Raw genomic sequence first — 17,524 nt, 5'->3', positions numbered from 1 at the left:
GTGCAATTCCACATATGCCCATGACCTGTGTGAGCAATATATCATTTAGTGACAACTTTGTGCAAAAAAAAAAAAAAAAAAAAAAAATTGTCACTTTCCCGCAACTTGTGTCAAAATATAAAATATTCCATGGACTCAACATGCCTCTCAGCAAATAGCTTGGGGTGTCTACTTTCCAAAATGGGGTCATTTGGGGGGGGTTTGTGCCATCTGGGCATTTTATGGCCTTCAAAACTGTGATAGGTAGTGAGGAGTAAAATCAAAAATGTACGCCCTTAGAAATCCTGAAGGCGGTGATTGGTTTTCGGGGCCCCGTATGCGGCTAGGCTCCCAAAAAGTCCCACACATGTGGTATCCCCATACTCAGGAGAAGCAGCTAAATGTATTTTGGGGTGCAATTCCACATATGCCCATGGCCTGTGTGAGCAATATATCATTTAGTGACAACTTTTTGTAATTTTTTTTTTTTTTTTTTTTTTTTGTCATTATTCAATCACTTGGGACAAAAAAAATGAATATTCAATGGGCTCAACATGCCTATCAGCAATTTCCTTGGGGTGTCTACTTTCCAAAATGGGGTCATTTGTGGGGGTTTTGTACTGCCCTGCCATTTTAGCACCTCAAGAAACGACATAGGCAGTCATAAATTAAAGGCTGTGTAAATTCCAGAAAATGTACCCTAGATTGTAGGCGCTATAACTTTTGCGCAAACCAATAAATATACACTTATTGACATTTTTTTTACCAAAGACATGTGGCCAAATACATTTTGGCCTAAATGTATGACTAAAATTGAGTTTATTGGATTTTTTTTAGAACAAAAAGTAGAAAATATCATTTTTTTTCAAAATTTTCGGTCTTTTTCCGTGTATAGCGCAAAAAATAAAAACGGCAGAGGTGATCAAATACCATCAAAAGAAAGCTCTATTTGTGGGAAGAAAAGGACGCAAATTTCGTTTGGTTACAGCATTGCATGACCGCGCAATTAGCAGTTAAAGCGACGCAGTGCCAATTTGTAAAAAGTGCTCTGGTCAGGAAGGGGGTAAATCCTTCCGGGGCTGAAGTGGTTAATTATTTAAAAGCAGTGGAGAAATTACAACTGCTTGGATTCTTTAGGCTCCTCTGGATTAATTTAAGTTCTACTTAAATATACACTAATAATTACATTTTAATAAAATCATTCTTCTTTGAATCTATGTATATTGCTACAAAAGCCATGAAAGAGAGGCAACATACAAAAAGCATCAAACCATTTAAAATAGTATTTAGGAAAAATTTACCAAAATAATAAACACTTGCACCTTTCTTTTGAATTTACTTTATACTCTCTGCAATTGTGTAACCATTGTGCTTTTATAGTTTATGTTTTCTATTTCATTAATGATATTTTAATAATTGCAGAAAGTTGATATTTTAATGATATTGATGATATTTTAGTAGATGCATTGGCAACAAACTTTTTTGATTTGACTTTGAAAACTAAATTTGTTTCCAGAGCCTACAAAACCATTCAAAAGCCTGGAGCACCAGTAGTCCACAGAGAAGAAAGTTTAGAGACATCAAAGCAGATTCAGGTGTTTTTATATCCAGCATGACTGAACCACAACACCTGTGGTGTTCCTCCTTGAGCACTTTGTTCTTCAGGGCTTGTGTCGGAGAACTAAGAAAAGTCAGAAAAAGATCAGATAATTTCTGCACAAACAACAAACCTAATCATTGCAACTGCAAGACACCCTCACCTAGATTAGAAGAAAATCTTGTTTTTTTTTGTATTCTCAGTGTCCACTAGTCCCCTCTTGTTTTACGGTTACAGAAATGTTAGGTTTTAAGACTCCATCAAAACATATTCTGCAGAAACTATTACTTGCAATATATTATGATATATTTCCATTTTCTCAAAATGTCATGTTTACTGTAGCTTAAATCCGGTGGGATTTTTTACATATGGATAATTAGGCAACAACTTTCTATAGATTTACAGTCTGCAAAAAGCCACCACATTAAGCCTGTCTGTTATACTGTTCATTGTGTTCCTAAAATGCCCAGCTTTAAGGTAAAATTATGCAACATATATACAACAACTAAGGTCTTTTTTTCAAGGCTGTCTTGTATAACAACATAACACACAATTACTTCCTCTGATGCATTGTGCATACCCCCCCCCCCCCCTTCCACTGTATAGGAAAGAAGGTTTTATGGCTTTCCCTCAAGAAGTGTGGGTACATACATACTGCTGTGTCAATAAATAGCTGATATTGTTCATCCCCACCCAAAAATGGTAGCATCCAGAGCCTGTACAAATCATCTAGTACATTCCTAATATATACATAAACCTATTTGTTGGATAGAATTAAGTATCATCCAGCGTTTAGTATGCCTGTGGGTTATGTTAAATCTGCAAGTTAGTGGGAAAAAAAATTAAACATTTTTATAACTCTGCACATTCTAAAAGTACCAAATTAGAGGGTTTATTATAGTGTTTATCAGGGGGAAAAAAGGGAGGTGCTCTGTATTCCATTACAGGCAGTCGCCGAGTTACGAACATCTGACTTGCGAACGACTCCTACTTACAAATCCTATGGTCCTAAATGTAACTATGCTTCTGGGTCTCTTTTAGCCCTGTTTTTTGTACTGGATCCCACGGTGCTGGATGACTCTGAGGACCACTGCTGCTGAGGGCTGAGGACGCACAACAAGCAGGCATCTCAAACCTTATATCTTGCCACCACAGTGGGTGTTTTTATACAGTACCAGTCTTATTAAAATACATTGGTAATAAATTGGCTGGCTGCTACACTTTTTCTTCTTGTTCTTCTTTTCTAGAGTGCACTTCATTCCACATTTTTTTTCTTTAAAATGCCGAAAAACAAATCCGATGCAAGTGCTGGTGATACAGCAAATAAAAGAAGAACCATCACCATAGAAAATAAAGTAGAAATAATAAAAAGATCAAAAAAAGGTGAAACTCCATCATCTATTGGCAGAGCATTAGGCTACAATCGGTCAATGATAGCAACAATTTTAAAAGATATAGGTAGAATAATGGAGCATGTGAAAGGCCATACCCCAATGCATTCTACAATTATTACCAAGCAACGCAGTGGTTTAATTGTCGAGATGGAAAGGCTGCTGACAATTTGGATAGAAGACCAAAATCAGCTTAATATGCCTATCTGTCTTTTTTTAGTCCAAGAAAAGGCTCGAAGCCTTTTCAAAGATTTAAAAGCTGCCCATCCAACAAGTGAAGTCAATTGCAATGAAGAATTTGATGCAAGTAGGGGTTGGTTCAATCGCTTTAAAGAAAGAGCTAATTTGCATAACATTAGAGTTCAAGGTGAAGCAGCAAGTGCTGATGTAAGTGCTGCAAATGATTTTCCCAAGATATTGAAAGATATTATTGTCAACGGAGGTTATATGCCAGAACACATTTTTAATGTAGATGAAACTGGCTTGAAACTGGCTTGTTTTGGAAAAAAATGCCAGAGAGGACCTACATTTTAAAAGAGGAAACATAAGGCATAAGGCATCAAAAGACAGGCAGACTATATTACTTGTGGGTAATGCATCTGATGCATCTGGGGATTTCAAGTTCAAGCCTTTGCTAGTGCGTCACTTCTTAAATCCCAGGGCACTACGTAGCGTCACTAAGGCATCTCTTCCTGTTATTTGGAGGGTAAAGGCTTGGGTTAGAGTTACAGTCTTTGAAGATTGGTTTTCAAACCATTTTGTCCCTGCTGTTTAACGTTGTTGCTTGAGGAAAAACATTCCCTTTAAAAATTCTTCTTCTCCTTGACAATGCCCCTGGACATCCAAACACTTTAGCTGACATGCACCCCAATGTAAAGGTGGTATTTCTACCCCCCAACACCACGTCACTACTTCAGCCAATGGATCAAGGAATTATAACCTCCTTTAAGGCCTATTAATTGCAGAGGACATTCTCACAAGCTGTCAGGGCTACCCAAAAGGATCAGACGACCTTAAGAGAGTTCTGGAAGAATTCTGAAAGAATCACATTTATGACGCCATCAAAAATATTGCTGATGCTTGGGCTGCAGTGAAAGAAACAAATATGAGAGGCGTTTGGAACAAATTGAGCCCCCAATTCACACAAGAATTTCTGGGGTTTACAGATGAAGAAATCGCCACAACAGGTAAGCTGTGGTTACTATTGGTAATCAACTGCAGTTGGACATCAGTAAAAATGATATCATCAAGTTACTTAACTCCCATGGCAAATAACTAACCAATGAAGACCTTATGGAACTAGAGCAGCAGATGACAGCATTTAGGAAAGAAAACCAGGACCTAGAAACTCCAAAATTGAAAAAGTTTTCTACAAAACAGTTAGCTGATGCTTTTCATGTCATTGAAGCAGGAATGACAAAGTTAGAGGAGCAAGATTCTGATACAGAGAGAATTACCAAAGTTTATCGTACAGTTACTGAAGGCCTGAGATGCTATTTATGATAAGATAAAGAAAAGCGCTGTGCAAACATCCCTTGATGTCTACTTCAAGAGTCCAGCAGCTAAATCAGATTCTATAATAGCAGTCCCATCCTCTTCAACAAGCCCATCATCCTCTACCATGATTGTTTAAGGTTGTACTGTTCTGTACAGTGTTTGAAAATGTTTAAGCATTTACATGTATCTGCATCTACATGCACAGGTAAACATAAATAATATGTCAAAGCAAACACCGGTCTACGTTGTATTTATTTATTAGTTTTGGCTAGTACCTACAGTACTGTGTGGTGTGGGGTTAGAGCCACTGATGTTTTTACTGCTGTCTGTAGCCTCATTAGATGGATTTAATCTCAATTCCTGTCTCTGAGACTGGAGTTGCACTTAAAAAAGGTACTGTTCTGATTTACAAACAAATTCGACTTAAGAACAAACCTACAGTCCCTATCTTGTTCATAACCCAGGGACTGTCTGTACAGGAGAAAGTACAGTATGTATGTGAAACAATTGGGAAGAAAGGTATGACACCACCTCATAGATAATGAAAAAAACATATAATAATAAAGTTCATGTACAAGTACATGTTGGTACTAACTTATAGCACATGCAAATGTAAGTGCACATTGTTTTACCTACCTGCTTTTATTAATCTGCAATAAACATATTGCACTATGATTCTCTATATGTTTCTCCCGAACCTGGTTGTTTGATTATTGCCAAAAGATAAATATTGCGGCGTAGAGGTATGTTGCTGGTTGAGAGAAATTTAATATTGCTACAAGGCTTTTTTACTTTTGAAGATCTGGTGAGTTTGCATTTTATATGCACGATTTGTGGTGGAGCACTATTTGAAGGATATCATTTGATACCAGTTTGGACAATTTTTTCTTATATACTTTTCATAGATACATTTTTATACATCCTTATTGATTGTTGTTGAACTTTATTATTATATGTTTTTTTCATTATCTATGAGGTAGCCCCATACCTTTTTTCCCAATTGTTTCACATATCCAGAGTATTTCACTCTTAAAGGCGCAGCTTCACTCATTTCCATTTTACAGTTTTTGGAGCCATCACTTTATCACTTTCTATTTACAGTAGTACAGTATGTATATGTTGTCAGTCTAGGACAGAAAGTATGTTACTGGCTGGACCACCAGGTGAAAAAAAAGACATAAAATCAGAAGACGAAGGGGCACATGCGCGGCAGCTCCATAGACGGTCGCATGTTCTGAGAGCTCCGCTCCAGCCAGCTTCCCTCTGCCTCCCCCCACAGGATTCCGTCTGCCTCCCCCCACGCTGACTGCAGAGGTCCCAAGGACCCCACCGCATGGCAGGGGGCACAGTGAGACGGGATTTATCCCGGGAAACCTGACCCCGGACCTTCGGCCATGGCCTCTCCAAAGATAGCGGCCGCCAAAGACACACGAGGCCCAGAGTCGGATCCAGAGGCCAGAGGAATCCAGCGCCGATCAGAAGGGCCTGGATGTCTGCACAGAGGGCACATATCACCCCACAGTGAGTACACAGATGAACCCACTATTGCCCTCGACCTCCACATAATCGCTGCTGGGTAGAACTCTAAACGACCTTCTCCTCACCCCAATGGAGGATCTGACAAACATGCCAGAACACCTTGGGGCCCACAACAGATAAATCCCTAAAACTCCTACCGACTTATCATCATTAATGGAGACATTTTCTAAAATGCTTTCCAGGGGATTGACCCAAACTGCTACACAGATCACTTCCACTATCCAAGCAGACCTGCATCACCTAGGGGCCAGAATAGAAGCGATTGAAGCCAAAACTGACCAAACCATTGCCAAAGCTAACCAGAATACTGACAGGATTCAGGAATTGCATGAACAGCTGGACATTGTAATCTTAAAATTGGATGATCTTGAAAATAAATCCAGCAGGTATAATTTTAGACTCAGAGGCCTCCCTGAATCTTTCAAAGAAACTGAAAAGATCATCCGCATGTTTGTTAAAAATGTAATCCCAGATATAACAGACCATCGCCTGAAAATGGATTGTGCCCATAGGGCCCTTCAGCCCCCATGCCAGGATAGCCTACCCAGAGACATTGTGGTAAAACCACATTTTTACAAGGTTAAGGAAGAAGTCATGCGGCGAGCCCGGGAAACCTATAATCTTACTATAAAAGGACACCACATTCAAATATTTGTGGACTTGACACCTTACACAATACAAAAAAAGAAGATTTTTAAAACCTCTTCTTCATCACCTACAGATGGTCCTTTCCCTTCTGCTTAAATTTTGCTCACATGAACAAATCTTATGGCTTCTCAACATTCGCAGATGGAGAGCGTCTGCTTCTGCAACTGGACCTCATCACCCAGGTACCAGCAACCTCATCAGATCCCATAGCCCCCATCTCACCAAAAAGGCTTCCCCTCACAAGTCCTATCAAACCTATGTGGCAAAAGCAACAAGCAAAGAGATCTAAGGATGGTTGACCCCCCTAAAGTGGCTCCTACTGAAACCTTCATCTCCAAGGATTTTGCTCACCAAATCCTGGACAGCTGAGTCTTCCAGTCACTTCTTTCTACCTTGAAACAAACTTGTTCTGGCCCATTTCTTCTACCACCCCTTTGACAACTGAGCAAAATAACCACTACAACAGTTGTCATTTGCCCTGCACACCAACCAGACTTGACCAGATCCCCTGAGTAACTCTGACCAAAGTCATCGCATCTCGATGAGGGGCGGTAATATTCTCATCCCAGGAACTCAGGGTCCACACGGACAACCTATCCTAACCTGTGAACACTTACCTGGTTGATCTGAAGTGTATTTCTCCCTCCCCCCTCACTGGGTGTCTAGGAGGGGAGGCAGAAACTCCCAATCAGTGGTGATTGGTCACACCACACTCATATGTTTAAAACAAACACATTTATTTTCTTTCCTTTTTATTTTACTTGTTTTTACTGCATCCAGATCCAGGTCTCCACATTTATTTTTAGTTGGCTGGAGTGGCTGCACTTCGCCTCCAACTGTCTCAGAGTGGCGTTCTCCCTCCACTTGGGGACTGTGCTACACCCCCAACATTTGGGGTTGTTTTTGCTGCTTTAGTATTGTTTGTTATACTTTTTAGTTACATGCTTTTGACTTGTCATGTCTTCTCTTCTCAGGAACGGTCCACACCACCCCTCCCTCTCACCCCTCCTCTTTTTTTTCTGGGGCATCCAGAGGCTCTTATCCATGACCTACCCTCCACCCTCGGGAGCTTCGGACAGAGGATGCTAAGAACCAACACCCACCTCTATGGGTCAGGGTAAGATCCCAATGGTTGACGCGCTTATCCCACCCTCTGATCCATGCATGCTGACAACACCAGACCCCCCCCCCCCCACTGTATAGCCACCCACAATGTTCAAATGATTAATTCCCCAGTTAAAAGAAAGAAATTATTCAGACACTATCAATCACAAAAGATTGATATCCTTTTACTACAAGAAACCCATTTCCCTTCCACCTATAATCCCTCCATCCTGCATAGCAACTACCCCCAGTTCTATCTCTCCAATGCAGGGAACAAAACAATAGGCGTAGCCATAAGCTTTTCTAAAAACCTTAAATTTTCCCCTTCAGACACTATCAGAGATCTGGCAGGCAGATACCTATTAGTAAAAGGCTCCATAGATGGCATAACATGCTCACTTGTTTCCTATTACACTCCAAATAAAGGCCAAGCAACCTTCTTCTCCTCCATGATGTCTACACTTGGTCCACATCTGGAGGGGAAGATAATTATGGGAGGAGACACAAACCTTGCATTCAACCACTCCCTGGATAAATAGGGAAATGGCCCCCCTCGGACGAAAAAGCCCTCAAAACAGAGTACTAAAATAGCCTCCGCACTGTGTTCCCTGGCCTTATTGACATCTGGAGGGAACTTAACCCCTGGTCCAAAGACTACACCTACTACTCTGCGCCACACAAAATGTACACTAGGATGGACCATATCTTTATTCAATCCTACAACATACCTATAGCCAAAAAGGTAGCTGTCATTAGGGATACACCTATATCCGACCACTTTATGGTCCTTTTATACCTACACCCAACAAACATCCAACCCCAGTACAAAATTCACATTGCGCCTTAACGAGGGGTTTTTAAACGACCCAGTCCAATGCACAATTCTTGCAAAATTCAAGACATTCAAGATATTCAAGAATATTTTCTACTGAACGATAAGGACGCCATATCCCCAGAAACCCTGTGGGCTGCCCATAAGGCAGTGACAAGTGGGAAGATTATACAAACCACCTCTCGACTCAAAAATAAACAAACTCACCACAGAGTTCCACTTGTTAAGCAAAGCCCATAAACGCGACCCCACTAGAGAGTCCTTTGACTTTTTGAATCATGCTCAGACAACCTTAAACCTAGCCCTAACCACAGAAGCAGAGAAATACCTCAGATGGTCAGGAGCTCGGTTCTATTCCCAGAAGGATAAGATCGGTGCCAAATTAGCAGCCAGACTATCCCCTAAACCCTGGTTCCAGGCTTTCCCCAAAATACGTACCCAGGTGGGAGAACTGACACAAAAGCCACAACGCATCATGGAGTCGTTCCATGACTCCTACACAACTCTGTACAGAGATAAGAAATCAAGCACACAATCTCTCCTCGATGGCTTCCTCAACAACATATCCCTCCCAAAATTATAAGCAGAACACTCTGATCTCCTAGACAAACCGATAACTGAAATGGAAATCATGGAGGTGATAAAACATCTCAAACAAAATTCAGCGCTGGGTCCTGACGGCTTTTCGATCTGTTAATATAAAAAATTTGCCAATACACTAGCCCCCTATATGGTCAGATTCTTTCATTCCCTCAGGTTGGGTTTTCCCCTGGATAAAGCCTTAAATTTAGCCTATATCTCCCTCATTCCTAAACCTGGCAAGGAACCGAGCGTGGTTACTAACTACCGCCCAATGTCCTTAATTAACAATGATTCAAAAATCCTGAGGAAAATTTTAGCTAATAGACTCTCATCCTGTATCGCTCACTATATCCATAAAGATCAGGCAGGCTTTATCCCGGGAAGACAGGTTCCCGACCAGATAAGAAGGGCCATTAACATAATTTCCCTACTCAACTCCCAATGGGATGGCGGCCCCCACCAGGAAGGCTTTCTGCTGTCAATTGACCTACAAAAGGCCTTTGACACAGTTATGTGGCCTTACCTGTTTAATGTACTGGAAAGATGGGGCTTTAGCCCCAACTTTCTGAGAACACTCCACTCCCTGTACAATAACCCAAGCGCGCAGGTAAGACTCCAGGGCTGCTATTCATAACCCCTCAACATCAAAAAAGGCACCAGGCAAGGCTGCCCGCTTTCCCCCCTCCTATTTGCTATAGCTATCGAGACCTTGGCCAATGCGATCAGAACCCACCCTGACATTAAAGGAGTACTCTGTGGACCTCAAGAGCACAAATACGCTTTGTTCGCAGATGATCTCCTATTATTTGTTACCTCCCCTCTGTTACCCTGAAAAATCTATATTTAAGATTTTTCATATCTCATAGATATGATGTGGGTTAAATGAGAGTTCTTTGACCAAGAGTGAAAGTTCTAATATAATAACATTTATTATGAAGCAGTTGAAAGTATAGCTAATACATAATCATCTATCTATAGTCTTACACCAAGGAAGAAAATATTAGGTTGAAATAAAATAGTTACATGAAGAAATACAGAGTATATTCCTTAACACAGTAATCTACAAACATATTTAGTTACAAGTAAAAGGGAATACCTTTCCCCATAATTACCCATCCTTACCAAAGTTCCATTCTGCTGGCTGGTCTATTAGAAAGAGAAATTTACCTCCCTGTTAGTCTGTGTATATCAAACCAAGCTGATGTCTCATTGGTTGGCTTAGCTTGGATCATGATTGGAGGGCTTACTCCATAAGTCGGCCCCCTTTCATGCAAATCCTTGTGACTATCCTGGGCTGGAGATTTAATTGAATTTCCCCAGGAAGTTTAAGTATGAATCTGGGTTGGGCTCCCTCCCATGCATATCCCAGCATGGGACCCTTTGAAGTGAGTAGGTGTAAAACAATGGAATTGGCTCTCCATTGTTTGTATATACAAGCCTTGGCACGCATTGTTTGCTCTTAAAAAGTGCTCCAGTGAAGCCCTTTTGCCCGGCTTTCATAGATGCAAGCTAAATGAAATATATTCATAATTACAATATTTTACAGCTATTAATGGAGTTTTCACATAAACTCATAAGGCAACACCTCTAATCTCGACTCCCAACATTTTTTCTTTACTTGGTAAATTTGGGAATGCCTCCGGTCTCCAGGTTAATGTATCAAAATCCTTAGCACTAAATATTAAAATTCCCTCCAATTTACTTGGAAATTTACAGGACCACTTCCCATTTACCTGGTGCTCTACCTATATCCCGTACCTTGGTGTAAACTTAACCTCCAAGATTGACTCATTATACACATCTAACTTCCTGGTCATTTTCCACAAACTGATGTCAGACCTCGCTATTTGGTCTAAACATAACCTATCATGGCTAGGATGCATTAACACTATCAAAATGGCACTCCTCCCACGCCTATTATATCTTTTCAGATCACTACCCATCCCAATCAGAAAATCACAACTGCATAATCTCCAATCCAAAATTCTGACATTTATCTGGGGATCTAAAAACAGGAGGTGCTCTAAAAATATTCTGTTTAGACTTAACACGCAGGGAGGACTCACCCTCACCAATATTTGGTGGTACTACCAAGCAGCCCAACTCGCCCAGATCTCTATCGTATACTCAGGGGACTCGAAGCCTGACTGGGTGGAGAGGCAAGCTGTTCCCCTCCACACAATCGACTTCCTATTGTGGACCCCCACTAAACCCAGACCTCCCATCCTAGCCCCACTAGCCCTATGCGACCAGATGCACAAACATCCCTCATTAATCTCAGCCCTACGCCCTCTAACACATTTGTTCCACAATTCCAATTTTCCCCCAGGAATGAACATCCTAGCCTTTAGCTGGTGGCTCAACAAAGGTTTACTTCTACATGCCCCATTTCACTTATATTCTGCACAAGCAATCTAGAGATGCCTACTTCTGAAAGGTTCAGATATACACAAATACTCCATTTTCTTCAATCGATCTGGCCCAACAAGCTGGAGCCTCCTAGGGTCACGACCTATAAATTATGGTGCTCGAACATCACGGATCAGAGGGGTGGGATATCCATCATTTACTCTTCCTTGGCTGCATCTCTGTCCAAACCTTTCTACACCCAAACATGGGAAAATGACCTTAATATAGAATGGGATCAGGATAAATGGAATGCCTGCTTTTAACGTTCCTTTAACCACTTCCCGCTCGGCCTATAGCAGATTGACAGCCGGGCGGTGGTTCAGTTATCCTGACTGGGCGTCATATGACGTCCTTCAGGATAACAGCCACTGTGCACCCATAGAGGTGCGCATCGCGGTGATCGGTGGAGCGGTGTGTCAGTGTGACACACCACTCCACCGATCTTGGTAAAAAGCCTCCGGAAGAGGCTCTTTACCACATGATCAGCCGTGTCCAATCATGGCTGATCACGATGTCAATAGGAAAAGCCATTGATCAGCTTTTCCTCACTCGCGTCTGACAGACACGAGTAGAAGAGAGCTGATCGGCGGCTCTCCTGACAGGGGGGTCTGTGTTGATTGTTTATCCCCCCCCGCACTAGATCACCAGGGAAGCGGGCAGCATGTGGATGGCCAGGTATGTACCCCATGGCCATCCACATGTGCCCAGTCTATGCCAATCAGTGCCCACAAATGGGCACTGACTGGCACCATTATAAAGCAGTGATGCCCAGCAATGCCACCCATTAATGTCATCAGTGCCACCAATCAGTGTCAACAGTGCCACCCATCAGTGTCCATCTTTGCCACCTATCAGTGCCCATCCGTGCCCATCAGTGCTCATCAGTGCCTATCCGTGCCACCTATCAGTGCCACTCATAAGTACCCATCAGTGCCCCTATGAGTGCCCATCAGTGCCACCTATGAGTGCCCATCAGTGCCACATACCAGTGCCACCTATTCATGCCCATCAGTGCCACCTCTCAGTGTCCATCAGTGCTGCCTATCAGTGCCCATCATCAGTGCCTGTCAGTGCCACCTCATTGGTGCCACCTCATCGGTGCCCATCAGTGTTGCCTTATCAGTGCCCGTCAGTGCAGCCATATCAGTGCCCATCATTGAAGAAGAAAACGTACTTATTTACAAAAATTTTTAACAGAAACAAAGAAAAACTTGTTTTTTTTTCTAAATTTTCGGTCTTTTTTTATTTGTTGCGCAAAAAATCAAAACCGTAAAGGTGATCAAATACCACAAAAAGAAAGCTCTATTTGTGGGAACAAAAGGATAAAAAATTTGTTTGGGTACAGTGTTGTATGACCGCGCAATTGTCATTCAAAATTCGACAGCGCTGAAAGCTGAACATTGGCCTGGGCAGGAAGGTGTCTAAGTGCCTGGTATTGAAGTGGTTAAAGGTATATTAAATATTTCCTTGATTGAGGCTAGCCTCAAAATACTTACATGGTGGTACAGGGTTCCCTCTCTCCTCACCAGAATCTACCCAGATGCGTCCCCACTGTGCTTTAGAGAATGCAACCTTGTGGGCACAATGTTCCACATATGGTGGACCTGTCCACAAGTAAGAAGCCACGAGGTAACAACTACACAGGTTCCCCAAACCCCAGACATAGCACTCCTTAACCACAAAGTGGAGAAAGTAAAACCTCAGTCCCAATCTCAGAGGTGAAGCACAAAATCTCCTGGATTACGGTGCAGAAGAAGATAGTAAGTATTCTACAAGACAAAACCTGTGTCTTTGAACTCATTTGGGAACCCTGGGCCAAATACTACTGTCATATTCCTCTATACCCAGGAGGTAACTCCTTACGATGATTCTTACTCTGGGTGACTCATCTGACTCACCCTACCCCACCCTTTCTCTCACCTTGCCTTCCCCTCTCTCTAGAACCACTTCTCTATCCTCCACTTCCTCCTGCCCACCCTCCCCTGGTCCATAGCTATATATACAAGACATGGCTGGTCTCGAATCTTACACATACTGGTTTACTGAAGGAATATTGATTGGCTTATGATCTCAGCTGCCCTGGGCTACCCAACTGCACTCCTAATCAACTACACTCAAGCTATTGTCCCAGGTCTCAGCACAGTTCATTGAATTGTTTTACATAGTGTTAACCCACTAGGGCCTAATGATATGTTTCAGCCCCGAATACTTCCACCATACCTTCTTTAAATGGGGACCCATGACAGTGTTAAATAGTCAAAGCGGTGGAGGAACCTCCCATCCACAGCGTGCTCCCTTTAGGGGTGGCTGGGGGAACCCTCTCCCACCCTCTTCTCTCCCACTGGCTAAAAATTACTGTCCTGACTCCCCCACCTGGCCACAATTCATTGTTAAGGCCTCCACAATAAACCCGTATCACATCAGAGCTCAGATCATATAGTGAGAGACGCATTTAATTAACCATCCATTGTACAACACCTACTGTATTCCCAGAAAATGCAATCTGTCTTTATGCTGCTTATCAGGCCATGTTGGTCTGTACATATTTTTACTCATCAAACGAGTTCTTTTTGACTGTACCTTGTTATCTCACTTGTTAAAACCAATAAACATTATTGACTGAAAAAAATCAGAAGACGAATGCAGCCACCAGATCTAAGATCTCTTAAGCTGCAATATAAGATACACTTTAAGAGCCTGATTTACAAAAGTAGTAGAGCCCCCAATCGTGTGCATGGAAAATAAAATAAGATAAAAAAAAATTGCCTGCACATGATTGGATGATTGATGTTTTGACAACTTGACCCTATTTACTGAGCTAAGAGACATCCACTTGAAAGTGAACATACACTGATCTATAAGTAAGTAAACCATTAACCAATTAAAAAAAATGTTTTGCCTGGACATACACCTTAAAGACATTTTGCTTTATTTAAAAAGCTGGTTTAACTCCTTATTTTTGTGACATAAGCACTTTAAAGGTACTATGTAGGAGTTTACTGGTCTGGGAGCTAGTAAAGTCAGTGTCAGAGCTGAGGGATTATCTAATCAAGAAGATTTGTTTTCATTGTGACTAGTTGCAATGACAAATAAATTATCTAAGAACTGCTTACATTGCCATTTGTAACCTAAATTAAAGTCTTGACACATTGTTCTGGTATCAATAGGGATGCAGCTTGTCTGGCGATGGCTTCAAAAAGTTTGGTTGTTTCATATGAAATGATCACAGGTATAAAAAAGTCAACTCAAAAAGTAAAGTATAAAACCAAATCTTGATTTTTTTTTAAAGCTCTTCCAATAAAGTAGCCTTGAAAAAAATAATCTTTGCCTCTAGCAAAGAGACACATTTTAAATCCAAGCTGTATGAAATAAAAAACAAATGTACAATTTGTGTCTTCTTTTCCATTTCCTTACAAAAAACATAAAAATCATTCTTTCTTAATAAAAAATATAGTACACACATTCCACTTTGTTATTTTCTATTCTGTTAGACTATTGTGCCCACAAAAAGGGAATAAAGCAGCAGAGTTTTATAACAATATATTACTTGAAATAATTTACTATTATTACATTAAAGGAAACATAATGTTTTTAAAAGTCGAAATAAATGTACACCATATGCTTGCCAAGTGATAGTGAAGTTTATGCCATTCAATAAAAAAATGTACTCTTGCTTTTAGTAGAACAATGTTTCATCTTTATGTGGCATTTACAATGGTGTAATTTATTTTTTCCACAATTTCCTCCAAATAGTCATTTAGCACAGTTCGATAGATCATGGAATATCACCAAAGTCCAAGATAATAGGTATTTGAACATATCAACAGAGTACATGCATATATCCTTTGCTTTCCTCTGGGTATTGTAGCTAGAGGTTTTCATATTTGGGAAATACAGAATAAAAAAAATTCTCTTTGAATGACAAAATGGTGTATGAAAGAAATCTAGCACACATTACGATGTGCCAAGGCTGCTGCAAATATCAAAAGAAGCTTAAAGTGGTTGTAAACCCACTACAAAAAAAAACAAAAAAAAAAACTGCAAGACAAAGGCACAATGAGCTAGTATGCATTCCCAAGCTCAAAGACTCAGAAGACATTGAGTGGGCTTTCATAATCATAGATTTTGAACATTACAGAGAAATAAAATATAAACTGATCACATGTTATAATTATAATGCTTTAAGTAAACTGCTTTCTTCTATAAAACAGTGAGTGTAATAGTATATGTGAGAAATTATCATACACACCCAAAGCAAAACATATCGATATTTTTGTTTTTTGGTTTCGAAATTGTAATTAGCAGTCTCACCATATATACATAAGTGTTTATTTAATCTTGACATGTCAAACAACTAATCTGCTATAGTCATAAAGTAAACCTGTTGCGCACCCGAGAACATCCGTGACCGCCGGGCATCATGGATCACAGTAAACGGCCGTTGATCGTGGCTGTTTACCATGTGATCGCTCCGTCAAATGACGGAATGATCACATGTAAACAAACCGGCATCATGTCATGACACCAGTTCCTCCCTCTCCTCTGTGTACCGATCGGTACAGTGTGAGAGGAGAGGGGGAGAGATCGGATGGCAGCAGCGCTGTGGGCTGGATCTGTAGTGCACACAGCGCTGCTCTGTGACAAATATCACAGTCACATCCGTACCCTCCAATACTCCGCAATACTCCGCAATACTCAGAAATACCCCGCAATACTCTGCAATACCCCGCAATACTCCACACTACTCTGCAATACCCTGCAATACCCTGCAATACTCTGCAATACCCCGCAATACTCTTCACTACTCTGCACTACTCTGCAATACTCTGCAATACTCTGCAATACCCCTCAATACTCTGCAATACCCCGCAATACTCTGCAATACTCCGCAATACCCCGCAATACCCTGCAATACTCTGCAATACTATGCCATACTCTGCAATACCCTGCCATACTCTTCAATACCCTGCCATACCCAGCCATACCCAGTACCCTGCCCTACTCTGCAATACCCTGCCATACCCAGCCATACCCAGCCATACTCTGCAATGTATACCAACAGTTGAATATACCATGCCTTTATGATTCCCTGACTGACAGGGAGGACACCATTATGTCAGCAGTCTACTAGATTCAATCCATATATTAGCATATTTTTGCTTGGTCTGCTTGGGGTACTTGGGGTTTGGTACAAGGGGGAAACAAGGGAGGGTGGGTCGACCCACCATTGTCTATTTTAATACAACATTGTTTTCTGCTTTTTTATTTTTCATGGTCTTTTGATGTTGTGGAGGAACGGATCCCACCTGTGTGGACTAGGTCCGCAGACGTGGGATCCTTAACTATATGATTTTATACAGATGTTTCAATAAAGTTTTTTGTATATTTTTGATCTCACTACCTAGTAGCTTCTCCCTTTGTTGACATTCCTAGGACCACTCTGGTCCCTCTTCCCCTTTTTTTCATCAGGCTTATTGTTTATTGTTACCTGGGAAGGAGCCCGTCTGTTTGACAAATCGTATAGATCACATTCTATACAATTTTCACACTACATGAGTTGATTCAACCATTAGGGGTGGTTTTTTAGCATAATTTTTGTCATCATACTCTGAAATAACCTCCCATTCCCAGCCATACCCAGCCATACTCTGCAATACCCAGCCATACTCTGCAATACTCAGTGATACCCAGACATACTCTGCCATACCCAGTCATACTCGGCGATACCCTGCAATACCCTGCCATGCGCAGCCATACTCGGCTGTACTTGGCCTCTGTATGTGGCCAGGCTGTGGAAGTCTCACACATGTGGTAGTAGGAAAATCTATTTTGGGGTGTCATTTTTGGTATGTATACATGCTATGTGTTAGAATTATTGTATAAATGGACAACTTTGTGTTAAAAAAAAATGCGTTTTAACCACTTCCCGGCCGTCATATGATGTCT

This window comes from Aquarana catesbeiana, linkage group LG01 (assembly GCF_042186555.1).
Source record: "Aquarana catesbeiana isolate 2022-GZ linkage group LG01, ASM4218655v1, whole genome shotgun sequence".
Classification (NCBI taxonomy): domain Eukaryota; kingdom Metazoa; phylum Chordata; class Amphibia; order Anura; family Ranidae; genus Aquarana; species Aquarana catesbeiana.
This window is presented reverse-complemented; position numbering follows the sequence as displayed.